The following is an 11,263-nucleotide window of genomic DNA, read 5'->3' on the forward strand; positions in this document are numbered from 1 at the left end:
TTCATGGTCATCACTAGACTTTTAATTACAGATTTATTTTGAATTCAAATTCCACCATCTGTGAGACGCCAGTCCCCAGAGCTTTTACCCTGGGTCTCTGGATTATTACTCCAGTGACAATACCACGGCACCACTGGCTCCCCAGCCCCACCCCAGTATTCACAGCCCCAATCCCACATTCCCAGCCCCAATCCCACATTCCCATCCCAATCCCACATTCCCAGCAACAATCCCCACATTCCCAGCCCCAGTCCCACACTCCCAGCCACAATCTCACATTCCAAGTCCCAATCCCACACTCCCAGTCCCAATCCAAGATCCCCAGTCCCAATCCCACTTTCCCAGGCCCAATACTGTTTTCACAGCCCCAATCCCACATTCCCAGCTCCAATCCTACATTCACAGAACCAATCCTGCATTCACAGCTCTAATCCCACATTCCCAGCCCCAGTCCCACATTCCCAGCTTCAATCCCACATTCCCAGCCCCAATCCTGCATTCACAGCCCCAATCCCACATTCCCAGCCCCAATCCCATATCCCCTGCCCCAATCCCATATCCCCTGCCCCAATCCCATATCCCCTGCCCCAATCCCACATTTCCATCCCCAATCCCACACTCCTAGACCCAATCCTGCATTCTTAGCCCCAATCCCACATTCCTAGCCCCAATCCTGTACTCACAGCCCCAATCCCACATTCCCAGCCCCAATCCCACATTCCCAGCCCCAATCCCACATTCCCAGCCCCAATCCCACATTCCTAGCCCCAATCCCACATTCCTAGCCCCAATCCCATTCACAGCTCCAATCCCATATTCCCAGCCCCAATCCCACATTCCCAGACCCAATCCCATATCCCCTGCCCCAATCCCACATTTCCAGCTTCAAACCCACATTCCTAGCCCCAATCCCACATTCACAACCCTAATCCCACATTCCCAGCCCAAATCCTGTACTCACAGCCCAAATCCCACATCCACAGCCGCAATCCCACATTTCCAGATTCAAACCCACATTCCTAGCCCCAATCCCACATTCCCAGCCCCAATCCTGTACTCGCAGCCTAAATCCCACATCCACAGCCCCAACCCCACATCCACAGCCGCAATCCCACATTTCCAGATTCAAACCCACATTCCTAGCCCCAATCCCACATTCACAACCCTAATCCCACATTCCTAGCCCAAATCCCACATTCCCAGCCCCAATCCTGTACTCACAGCCCCAATCCCACATTCCCAGCCCAAATCCCACATTCCCAGCCCAATCCATAACCCCTGTCACAACCCAACATCCACAGCCCCAATCCACACGTCCAGCCCCAATCCCACACTCCTAACCCAATCCTGCACTCATAGCTCCAATCCCCACATTCCCAGCCCCAATCCCACATTCCTAGGCCCAATCCTGCATTCACAGCTCCAATCCCATATTCCCAGCCCCAATCCCACATTCCCAACTCCAATCCTGTACTCACAGCCCCATCCCACATTCCCAACCCCAATCCCATATCCCCTGCCCCAATCCCAGATTTCCAGCTTCAAACACCATTCCTAGCCCCAGTCCCACATTCACAACCCTAATCCCACATTCCTAGCCCAAATCCCACATTCCCAGCCCAAATCCCACATCCACAGCCCAAATCCCACATCCACAGCCCCAACCGCACATCCACAGCGTCAATCCACATTTCCATCTTCAAACCAACATTCCTACCCCAATCCCACTTTCACAACCCTAATCCCACATTCCCAGCCCAAATCCCACATTTCCAGCCCCAATCCCACATTCATAGGCCCAATCTGCATTCACAGCCGCAATCCCACATTTCCAGCTTCAAACCCACATTCCTACCCAATCCCACATTCACAACCTTAATCCCACCTTCCCAGCCCAAATCCCACATTCCCAGCCCAATCCTGTACTCACAGCCTAAATCCCACATCCACAGCCCCAACCCCACAACCACAGCCCCAATCCCACATTTCCAGCTTCAAACCCACATTCCTAGCCCAAATCCCACATTCCCAGCCCCAATCCTGTACTCACAGCCCAAATCCCATATCCCCTGCCCCAACCCCACATCCACAGCCCCAATCCCACATTTTCCACCCCAATCCCACATTCCTAGACCCAATCCCACATTCCCAGCCCCAATCCTGAACTCACAGCCCCAATCCCACATTCCCAGCCCAAATCCCACATTCCCAGCCCCAATCCCATATCCCCTGCCCCAATCCACATTTCCAGCTTCAAACCCACATTCCTAGCCCCAATCCCACAGTCACAACCCAAATCCCACATCCCACAGCCCCAATCCCAGATTCCAGCCCCAATCCCACATTTCCAGCTTCAAACCCACATTCCTAGCCCCAACCCCACATCCACAGCCCCAATCCCACATTCCCAGCCCCAAGTCCTGTACTCACAGCCCCAATCCCACATTCCCAGCCCAAATCCCACATTCCCAGCCCCAACCCCACATTCCCTGCCCCAATCCCACTTCCCCAGCCCCAATCCTGATTCACAGTCCCGATCTCCCCCATTCCCAGACTCATTCCCATATTCCAAGACCCATTCCTGTATTCCGAGTCCTGGCGCTGGATTCTCAAATTTCCAGCCTAATTTCCCCACTTCCAGACCACCTGACTAAGCACGTGGGATTGCTTGTGGGTGCAATTGGGTTTATTGAGTGATCGGGGAGCGCCGGGCTCCGGGTCCCCCTGTGCAGATAGGACAAATCAAGACGATGGGCCTTCCTCTCCTGCACCGGCTTTCAGATGTTTGGGGAACACAGTGATCCCGCTGGATGAATAAAAATAGTCCAAGCGTCGGAGGGAGCGCACAAACATCCAAATGCCCCATCTACCCAACCCTTCAAGCTCCATCTGCCGCACACGTGGCAGAGCCTGCAGATCATGTACTGCTCTGATCAGCCATCTCTCGTGCTGGAGTGGAAGAACAAGTCATCCCTCAATCCCAAGGTACTGCCTAAAACTTTTCACGCTTGCCACCTCTGATGCATCTCTCTCCTGAGATTGACTTTCCTTTAATATCATTTTCTCCCAGCCATTGAATATGTTACAATCTCACCCCAAACCAATACATCATCCTCTTCTATCATTCTCATTGTCCAATCCTCTCCCTCTCTCTTCCTCTCTGACATTCCAGGACCCCTTTGCTTGCTGAATTTGCTCCCGTAGAAGTATAGGGATTAAGAAGCTTTGTTTCGGCACTACCTATCATGTGTCAACTGTGCCTAAGATAGTAGTACTCTCACCCTTTCAGTCAGGAGGTTGTGCATTCAAGTCACAGCTCCAAGACTTTAGCACAAAAATTGAGGCTGATACTTCAGTGCAGGACTATAGGAATGCTGCACTGTTGGAGATGCCACCTTTCGAACGAGAGGTTAAAATTGAGGTCCTGGTTGCCCACAGGTCAGGGGGTATTGATTTGGGTGAAAGTGGGTACATGGAGTTGAGATAGAAATCAGCCATGTCTCGTTGAAAAATGAAACAGGGCCTCCTCTTATTCCTATGAAGGTCAGGCGGACTCAATGGTGAACTCAAATAGAAAGAAGGGAGGCTCCCTTTTCCTGAGAGCTTTGCCACCAGACCCTGACTCCATCCCCTGACCCCACACCTGCAGACCTCAAACCCCTCACACACCCTGATCCCCTCTAGATCCTGAACCCCCCTGGCCCTGTCCCCTCCCACGTAGACCCTGACCCCTCCAGGTAGACCCTGACCACGGGCCCCCAGGCCTTGAAGCCCAGACACTGACCACCCCAGACTCTGAAGCACCCAGACCCTGACTTCTCCCCTGACCCTGAGCCCCTCAGACTCTAACCCCTTCCAGAACCTCACCCCCCCCCCAGACCCTGACCTCCATAGACCTTGACCTCCGCATACCAAAAACCCCGCAAAATCTGAACCCTCCTCAACCCTGACCCCCGCAGATCCCCCCCACAGATCCTGACCTCCACAGACCCTGGCCTCCACAGACCCTGACCCCCACAGACCCTGACCTCCACAGACCCTGGCCTCCACAGACCCTGACCCCCACAGACCCTGACCCCCACAGACCCTGACCCCCACAGACCCTGACCCCCGCAGATCCCCCCCCCGCAGATCCTGACCTCCACAGACCCTGGCCTCCACAGACCCTGACCCCCACAGACCCTGACCTCCACAGACCCTGACCTCCACAGACCCTGACCCCCACAGACCCTGACCCCCACAGACCCTGACCCCCACAGACTCTCATGGACCCTGACCACTCGCCCCGAACCCTGAACCCCTCAGACATACAAACATATGAATAAGAAGCAGAGTAGGCATTCAGCCCCCCTTGAGCTACTCCACCATTTAATAAGATCATGGCTGATTCTGATAGTAACCTGAAATCTGCATCCCCACCTACCCCCGATAACCTTTCACCCTCTTGCTTACCAAGAATCTATCCACGTCTGCCTTAAAAATATTCATAGACTCTGCTTCCAACCACCTTTCAGGAAGAGAGTTCCAAAGACTCACAACCTCTGAGAGAAAACATTTTGCCTAATCTCTGTTTTAAATCGAGACCCCTTATTTTTAAACAGTGGCCCCTAGTTCTAGATTCTTCCACAAGAGGAACATACTCTCCACATCCACCCTGTCAAGTACCCTCAGGATCTTATGTTTCAATCAAGTCGCCTCTTACTGTTCTAAATTCCAGTGATACAAGCCTAACCTGTCCAACCTTTCCTCATAAGACAACCCACCCATTCCAGGGATTATCTGGTAAACCTCTCTGACTGCTTTCCAATCATTTACACCCTTCCTTAAATAAGGTGACCATACTGTACATAGAACTCCAGATATGGTGCTCTGTATAACTGAAGCATAACTTCTCTATGTTTGTAATCAATTCCTTTCCCAATAAATGATAACATTATACTAGCTTTCCTAATTACTTCTTGTATCTGTATACTAACCTTTTGTGATTCATACACGAGGACCTCAGACCTCTGCAATCTCTCACCGTTTGAATAATATGTTTCTTTTATTCTTCTTATCAAAATGGTCAATTTCACATTTCGGACATTATACTCCATTTGCCAGATCTTTGACCACTCACCTAACCTGTCTATATCTTTTTGTAGCCTCCCTATGCCCTCTTCACACTTATTTTCCTACCTATCTTTGTAATAGCAAATTTAGCAACCACACCTTCTTCCAAGTCATTTATATAAGTTGTAAACAGTTGGGGTCCGAGCACTGATCCCTGTGACACACCACTCGTTACATCTTACCAATCTGAAAAAGACTCATTTATGTCCACTGTCTGCTTCCTGTTAGCCAGCCAATCTTCTATCCATGTCAATATGTTACCCCCCTACACCAGGAGCTTTTATTTCCACAATAACCTTTGATGTGGCACCTTATCAAATGCCTTCTGAAATCTAAGTACAGTACATCCACCAGTTCCCCTTCACCCACAGCACATGTTTACTTCCTCAGTTGTTAAACATGATTCCCCTTTCAACAAAGACTATCTGACTCTGCCTGATTGCTTGAATTTTTCTAAGTGCCCTGCTATAATATCTTTAACAATAGACACCAGGGAGGCGGTGGTATATTCAGAGACCCAGGGCAATGCTCAGGAGACCTGAGTTCAAATCCCACCATGGCAGATGGTGGAATTTGAATCAATAAATACCTGGAATTAAAAAGTCTAATGATGACCACGGAACCATTGTCGATTGTTAGAAAGTCCTTTAGAGAAGGAAATCTGCTAATCTCTAGACCCACAGCAATGTGGGTTGACTCTTTTAAAAATGCTGTCTGAACAAGGGATAGCAATAAATGCTGGCCTAGCCAGTGATGCATACATCCCACAAACAAATTTAAAAAATGGCTTCTAACATTTTCCCTACAACAGATTTAAGCTAACTGGCCTGTAGTTCCCCCTTTCTCTCTCCCTTTTTGAAAAATGAAGTTACATTTGCCATCTTCCAATCTAATGGGACCTTCCTGGATCTAGGGAATTTGGAAATTTAAAACCAATGCATCAACTATCTCACTAGACACTGTTTTAAGACCTTAGATGAAGTCCATCAGGACCCAGCACTTGTCAGCCCACAGCTCCAACAATTTACTCAGTACCACTTCCCTGGTGTTTGCAATTTTCCTGAGTTCCTCCCTCCCTTCCATTCCTGGTTTATAGCTGCTTCCGGGATGTTACTTGTATCCTCTATAGTGAAAACTGACGGCAAAATACTTGTTCATTCATCTGCCATTCCTTGTTTTCCATTATCAATTCTCCAGACTCACTTTCTAGGGACCAATGCTCGCTTGTTTATATATTTCTGGCTAGCTTTCTCTCGTACTCTAATTTTTCCTTCCTGATTAATCTTTCAGTCATTTTTTGTTGTTCCTTATATTCTGCCCAATCTTCTGACCTGCCACCTGTCTTTGCACAATTATATACTTTTTCTTAAGTTTGCTACTATCTTTAAACTTTCTAGTTAATCACGGCTGGTGTGTCTGTCCCTTGGACTTTTCTTACTCATTGAATGTATCTATTGTCAGGACTCACTGGGGATAGTGCGCTGTAACATCCAGTCCCACTGCTTCCCTGAGCCCCGACAAATGTGAAAATTTTATCAAACCACCAGACTGCCCTAGATTCTACCTAACTGTCTAACTTAGGTTAAGTGAATATGAGCACCAGCTTTGTAAGCTTATAAGTAAATAACTGTTTATTGAACAAACTGTCGGTAACCATTGGCAAAAGAGATATGAGCTGCTAATTTCTAACACTATAACTTAAAACGTTATCCCCTTCTTAAATTCCTATACACACACACATACAAGACACATAAGACACACAAAAACATAGATTTTAAGGGTGGGATAAAACAGTTCATATAGCACCAATTCTGGAGTACAGGATTCGATAGGTTGATTTGATCGATGTCTTCCAAATTCCTTTCAGTTCTTGTTGATGGCATGAGGTGGTCTTCCAGTACTTTCAGTATTTCGTTCACTGGTTGGGCCCTAGCTTTTCAAACGTCTAACAGTGATTTTCTCCTTTGCCTCTTGACAGGGGTTTTCAGAGGAAGAACAGGTTATAGAGATACGAGAAGATAAAAAACAGCTAGCTATTACTGTGGAATCTTCCACACACAGGAGAAAGAGGTTTTTGGTCTTGATCCTTTAGCTAGGAGCTATTCAGCTCACACAAAACCTGTCACCTGATCAGGAGCCACTTAAAACGCTTTTGTCAGGCATCTTTCTTGGTCCAGGACTCCTTTCTGGCACCATCCTGTCTTTCATGGGATGCTCTGTTCAAGACTACAACATTGTATATATCTTTCATCCTGTTCCAGTGGACATGTCCTTCAAACTGCAGCCATTGCAATCTCAATCCACAGTCCAACAGTAAATAAAAAGATGTTGTTCTATACAACAGTCCAACAGAAATCAAAAGATATGTTCCTTACACTATTCTGTGCATTCTTAAATATCCCTTTAAATGTTTGCCACTGCACCTCTATTGACCTATCCTTATCTTAATTTGCCAATTTGCTTCAGCCAGCTCAACTTTCATGCCCTCATAATTGCCCTTATTTAATTTTAAAAAATAGTCTCAGACCCACTTCTATCTCCCTTCAAACTGAATGTAAAATTCAAGCATATTATGGTTGCTGCTACCTAGGGGTGCCTTCAATATGAGGTTATAAAGAGGGCTTGACAGGGTAGATGATGAGAGGTTGTTTCCCCTTGTGGGAGAGTCTAAGACCAGAAGGGCATAATCTCAGAGTAAAGGGGCACCCATTTACAACAGATGAGGAATTTCTTCTCTCAGAGAGTAGTGAATCTGTGGAATTCTTTACCACAGAGGGCTGTAGAGGCTGGGTAATTAAGTATATTCAAAGCTGAGATAGACAGATTTTTAATCAGTAAGGGGATCAAGGGTTATGGGGAGAAGGCAGGAAAATGGAGTTGAGGATTATCAGATCAGCCATGATCTCATTGAATGGCGGAGCAGACTTGATGGCTGAATGGCCTACATCTGCTCCTACATCTTATGGTCAATCCCATCTCATTGCACAATACCAGCTTTAGAATAGCCTGCTCTCTGGTTGGTTGCAGAACATGCTGTTCTAAGAAACTATCCCGGAGACTTTCTATGAATTCCTCATGTAGGCTACCTTTGCCCATCTGACTTTTCCAGTCTATGATGTAATTAAAATCTCCCATGATTATTGACATGCCTTTCTGATTCTCCCTTTATGCTCCATTCTACCACGTGGTTTACTATTAGGAGGCCTGTACACAACTCCCACAAGTGACTTTTTGCCTTTAACCATTTTTCATTTCTACCCAAACCATTTCCACATCCTGGTTTTCTTGAACTTAGGTCATCCCTCTCTAATGGCTAATACCATCATTAGTTAACAGAGCCAGACCTCCACCTTTTCCTTGCTTCCTGTCTTTTCTAAATGCCCTATACCCTTTAATATTCAGTTGCCAATCCATGTCCTCCTGCAGCCTATATCTCCGTAATGGCTGTCAAATCATACTTAATTATTTCTATGTACGCTTTCAGTTCATCCATTTTGTTTTGAATGTTTCGTGCATTCAGATACAGAGCCTTTAGTTTTGTCCTTTTATTCTTTTTATAACCTCTAGTCTCATCTGTTGATTTGCTGTTAGATTTGTACTCTCTGTCCCTTCTGGTCATGGTCTGTTTTTCATTTCCTGTAATAATATGTCTCTTTTGCCTTGTCTCTACTATTTGATTTACCACATCTTCCCAAATTTGTACCCTTGCCCCTGCTGTTCCATTTAAAACCCTCTCTACTTTCCTCTGGTCCTAGCATGGTTCAGGTAATGTCTGTCCCATTGGTACAGGTCCCACTTTCCCCAGTACTGGTGCCAGTGCCCCACAAACTGGAACCCACTTCTACCACACCCAGTCTCTGAGCCACACATTCATCTCCCTGATCTGATTTGTCCTATGCCAGTTTGCACGTGGCTGAGATTATGACTTTTGAGGTTCTGCTTCTTAATTTTGTACCAAGCTCCTCCTACTGACTATGCAAGAGGCTCCTTCTTTGTCCTGCCTATGTCATCAGTACCAACATGGACCACAATGACTGGGTCCTCCCCCTCCCACTGCAAGTTCCTCTCCAGCTCTGAGCATATGTCCCAAACCCGGACACAGGGCAGGCAACATAGCTGTCTGGACTCTCACTCTTTGCTTCAGAGAATGGTGTCAATCCCTCTGACTATGCTGTCCCCTACTACCACTACATTCCTTGTAACTCCCCACTGCTTGAATGGCTTCCTGTACCAGGTGCTATGGTCAGTTTGCTCATCCACCCTGCAGCCCCCACTCTCATCCAGACAAGCTGAGAGAACCTCAAACCTGATGGACAATTGCAGAGGCTGACACTCCTGTCCTCTGAGTCCCCTTACCTGGCTCACTTGCAGTCACACCCTCCTGTCCCTGACCACTGACCAAATCAGAATACTCCATCCTAAGGGGTGTGACTGCCTCCAGGTAACTTTCCTCCTAGTGTCTGCAGCTCGGCTTCCAGTTCAATAACTCGGAGCCTAAGTTCCTGAAGCCACAAACACTTACTGCAGACGTGTTTGTCCTGGGTCGCACTAGTATCCAGAAGCTCCACATCCTGCAATCGCGGCACATCACCTGCCCTGACAGCTCCAATACGTGTCAATTAATTAATTGCTAATTAATTATAATTAATAAAGCTTACACCTCCCCATAGATTTTGGCAATGCCAGTACATTTTATAATATTGCTAAAATATAGTACTTACAATACTGACATAACTAAAAATACCAGTTACTGGCTTACCTGCTCCTTCAGCTGCACCAAAATGGAAATCAAATACTGTGCAGGCTGAAAAAGAGTAGAACAAAAAACCCCTCCTCCCCTGCCCCTCACCGAACTCCCCACTTAGCACACTTTACTTCTGCACTAAACCTTACCTGAAGCACCTCTTTCCCCTTATGCACCGAATTCACACTTTGAACCAAATATTCTCACACTCACTCGGTGTCTGTCTCACTCAGGCCACAGTCTCCCCTCTGTGACCATGTGCCTCTTACTGACCACCACCCCCACCCCCACCCCACCATATCCTGTCCTTCCTGGACCCTGACCCCCCCAGACCCTGAACCTCCCCCAGAACTTGAACCCTCCAGGCCGACGCCCCTCAGATCCTCAACCCCCCCATCTGCTGAGGCCCTGACTCCCTCACAGACCCTAAACCCCCTGACCCTGACCTCCCCCACAGACATTGACCCCCTAACCCTGACCCCCCACTCCCTAATCCCCCCAACCCTGACCTCCCCGACAGACATTGACCACCTAACGCTGACCCCCCCAGACCCTAACCCCCGACCCTGACCTCCCCGACAGACATTGACCCCCTAACCCTGACCCCCCGACCCTAACCCCCTCACCGTGACCTCCCGACAGACATTGACCCCCTAACCCTGACACCCCCAGACCCTAACCCCCTGACCCTGACCTCCCCGATAGACATTGATCCCTAACCCTGACCCCCCGACCCTAACCCTCTTACCCTGACCTCCCTGACAGACATTGACACCCTAACCCTCCCCCACAGACCCTAACCCCCCAACCCTGACCTCCCCGATAGACATTGACCCCCTAAAGCCCCCCAACAGACCCTAACCCCACCAACCTTGATCTCCCGGACAGAAATTGACCCCCTGACCCCCACAGACCCTAACACCCCGACCCTGACCTCCCCGACAGACATTGACCCCCTAAACCTGACCCCCCCCAGACCCTAACCCCCTGACCCTGACCTCCCCGATAGACATTGATCCCCTAACCCCCTGACCCTGACCTCCCGACAGATATTGACCCACTAACCCTGACACCCCCAGACCCTAACCCCCTGACCCTGACCTCCCCGATAGACATTGATCCCCTAACCCTGACCCCCCGACCCTAACCCTCTGACCCTGACCTCCCCGGCAGACATTGACACCCTAACCCCCCCCCCCACAGACCCTAACCCCCGACCCTGACCTCCCCGATAGACATTGACCCCCTAAAGCCCCCCAACAGACCCTAACCCCACCAACCTTGATCTCCTCGACAGAAATTGACCCCCTGACCCCCCACAGACCCTAACACCCCGACCCTGACCTCCCCGACAGACAGTGACCCCCTAAACCTGACCCCCCCCAGACCCTAACCCCCTGACCCTGA

Source organism: Carcharodon carcharias, chromosome 4 (assembly GCF_017639515.1).
Source record: "Carcharodon carcharias isolate sCarCar2 chromosome 4, sCarCar2.pri, whole genome shotgun sequence".
In the NCBI taxonomy this organism is placed as follows: Eukaryota; Metazoa; Chordata; class Chondrichthyes; order Lamniformes; family Lamnidae; genus Carcharodon; species Carcharodon carcharias.